General features: G+C 36.5%; 1 long non-coding RNA gene across 1 annotated transcript in view; it reads right to left on the reverse strand.

Annotated features, from left to right (window-relative positions):
- Positions 1 to 130: 130 nt before the first annotated feature.
- LOC108359876 (uncharacterized) overlaps positions 131 to 3,400 on the reverse strand; it is a 5,838-nt gene continuing 2,568 nt past the window's right edge. The window contains exons 2-3 of the long non-coding RNA XR_001847013.1: positions 991 to 993; positions 131 to 141 (exon numbers count right to left, since the gene is read on the reverse strand). This is a non-coding gene — a long non-coding RNA (uncharacterized LOC108359876). The remainder of the gene's footprint in view (positions 142 to 990; positions 994 to 3,400) is intronic.

Here is a 3,400-nt window from a genome sequence, read left to right on the forward strand (position 1 = left end):
AAATCTGATATATATCGACTCATCAACCAAAAGAGACACTCTAAATTGGCCCTTGATTGGATTTCTTATAATCATCAATATTCAATAGTGAACACAGCCAGGATCAAACCAGATTACCCATCAACAATACCTACAAATTTACTCACACCCTACATACGTCTTCGGATTGGACACACTATAGTGACGCATGCTCACCTCCTTGGAAGAAATAGAACCAACATCTGTCCATTTTGCGACTCAACAACAACTGTTTTTCATCTACTGGAATTTTGCCCAACACTGCAAGATAAGAGGCAATGCAATTTTAATACAGATCCAGTTTCTCTTCTTTCGAATACAACTGAGGAAAATATAAGAACCATATACCAATTTTTAAAAGAATGTGACCTACTGAGAAGAATTTAAAACAAAACATTTATTCAACGGACAGCTGATAGCCTCTGATGCTAGCGCTGCATGATTAGGTTGTACATATGTTAATAACATTTTATAAGCTTTAATAAATAAATCAAAAATATAAATAAATTTTTTAATGTAACAAAACTGTTTTACGCAAATTTAAATTTCGTTTGTTTGAATTTCGGTAAAGTTATGTCAAAACTCAGCTGTTTTTCACACAGAATTTGTTTCTGTCAACACATTGCCGAATTGTTTTTGTAATCTGACTTTCGTCAGTTTTTTTGTTTGTATTTCAAATGAAAAATATAGGGAAAAAACGTAGTATCATACGGGCATTAGCAGCTCAGAAACAAAAATTACAATAACAAATTATACGCACATTGACAATCAGTACAAAACAAAATTGCAGCAAACACATCATTTAAACAAAAGGTACAAAGTCATCGTGAAATCATCGGATCCGATAAACCACCTTGTATAGATTCGCCTGCACTGTACATACTAAAATTATTTTGTATGCTTTCAAACTCTTCGCTCCAGTAACTATTCTAAATCTGGATTTTTCACTATTTATGCACTATTAGAATATACATTCTATTAATATTATCCAAAAAGTTATTGCATTAATAAATTGCTACTTTATTAGTAGAAACATTTGGTGCCAAATACCATCTACAATATGATGATGACAGACTTTAAACAGCATATTCCAAAATTGTTTAACATAGCTTATCAACATAGAGAAATAATATAAAGTGTGCAAGCCAGTTTGATGTACGCTTATTTCAAAGCAAAATTTGAGTTTCTGGCATTATTCCTTGGTTTTGTTGCATACCTCTGCCTGATTTCGGTATATCTCCTCGTCATGGATGGACTGTAAACATCAGTAATGCAACGTTGTGTGTACTTTTGCACAAGCGACAAGAATTTATTGACGCTTGTTTTTTTTTGCTCAAATCAAAAAACTTCATAATTTCTCTCTCAAAAGGGTTAACATGAAAGTCAAATGAAGGAAAAAATTATGAAAATAAATTGCCAAATAAGTGACCGAAATATAATGTCATTGCTAGCTGGCACACTTAGGACCGGTTACTCAATGTCTGGTTAACACTAATCTCCGGTTAACCATAGTTATCGACGTTATCGACTCCCTGTTGTATGCATGGAGTCGAAGACATCGATAACGATGTTTAACCGCAGATTAGTGTTAACCGGACATTGAGTAACCGGCCCTTAATATTATTATGCTTATAAATATTTAACAATTGTCGCCACTTCCATACCTTCCGAAAATTTCGAAGCCTTTCGAAGAAAAAACTGGGATTTGTAACATTTCACTGTGAGTTATTGCTTAAACACTGATCGAAGTTACGATTGTTTCATTTTCTTGTTGTATACTTTTAATTGAAAGAAAATGTTGCTATATTCATTCGATGCATCAAAAATATCGATGTTTTTATACGATACATCGATATGTATCGATGCTATATTTCGATGCATCAAATCGAAGAAAACATCGATGTATTTTTTTGACTTGCATCCCTAAATCGCGGTACCGCTAATCCGCTCTTTGTGAATTTGACAGCATCAGCTGTGTGTGTGACGTCATCTTGGTGCAATTGTTGATTGAGGAAAACCAAATAACGATTTAACTGGGTGCGGTTTAGTTATTTGCCCAATGATTTCGGGCTGTTGTGTCCGAATGGGTGACCCGATCAAAAAAATTTTACACACACTTGTAGTCAAGGGTCTACACTTTATTCTAAAACCTAATTTTGTAATTTGCGGTCACTAATTTATTAATAAATTTGGTCTGAAAAATGCACTTTTTTGTGAATTTCGGAGTGAAATGTACTACGGAAATGTACTGTGGATGGCGTAGCCGGAGTTATATGCACAAGAAATGTGGAATACCTTTGACAATAGAATGGTGTTCTGCACAAAAATACTGTTTATCGAGTTTACATTTCCGGTGTCAAAATGCTAGTTTAAGACCATTTTCCAATGGTTCCCCTGTGGTATGTGGAAGGTTTCGAGGGATCAGGTGTGACTTTTTACAAAATGTGAACTTATTGCCGTAAACAGAATTGCAGCGGATAGCGGGTAACGGGCCGACGGGTACCCGCTGTCAAAATTAGAACACATTGAATGGCATGAAATTGCACAGAATTGCGGCGGGGACGGATTTCTTGCCGTCGGTTATTTTTACGGCGGGAAATTATTTAGATTCATTTCTATTTTTCCCGTCGGGTCGAAGACTCAGGGTTGCTTTTCTGACCATTTCATGTCAATTTGGTTGTTTACAAACAAAAGCAGGCAAACAACAAGCAAGCAATATTTATTAAATTTCAGCAATAGATTTAATTTAAAAAGAAGTTCAGTTTTATTCAGTTGGAACAATGAGCTTCAACGAGTTGTTGATAGAGGAAGTGCGAAAATATAGGTGTATCTACGACTTATCTCGGAAAGACTACCGAAAAGTGCAGAAGAAGGACCAAATTTGGGAGGCTATTGGGAAAGTGGTAAATGCAAGCTGTAAGTATTATGAAGTGCGCAATGTGGGAGGTAGTTTCATGCTCGAGACAGGTCATGTGGCCACCGGGAAATACAAGCTGAATCTCGTGACAGCCGCCGTGCCGTAGAGCTGCTGTGGTGCCCGCTGGATTGTTGGTGGAGCTGGTGTTGCTGTTGTTATTGGTGCAGTTGTTGTTGTTGACGATGCTGCTGGCACTGCTGCCTCCAATCTTCTACATCAACGCCAGCATTCCACGCCGGCATTTTTAGCTGTAAAATGTTTCGAAGTGCGTTCCCACAAAAGTGCGTTCCAGCGGTAGTAAGGTTAGGAGGTTTTACAGGAAAAGCTGTTTTCATCTTTAATAAGCCATATGTGACGTGGGGTACGGGAAAAACTTTTCCTGTAAAACCTGCCAATCTTACTGCCGTTGGAATGCACATAATAATTTAGATCACTTATATTTACTTATTTGAGTATATTTATTTT

Source organism: Rhagoletis zephyria, unplaced genomic scaffold (assembly GCF_001687245.7).
Source record: "Rhagoletis zephyria isolate East Lansing unplaced genomic scaffold, Rhagoletis_zephyria_1.1 Rzeph_scaffold_00484, whole genome shotgun sequence".
In the NCBI taxonomy this organism is placed as follows: domain Eukaryota; kingdom Metazoa; phylum Arthropoda; class Insecta; order Diptera; family Tephritidae; genus Rhagoletis; species Rhagoletis zephyria.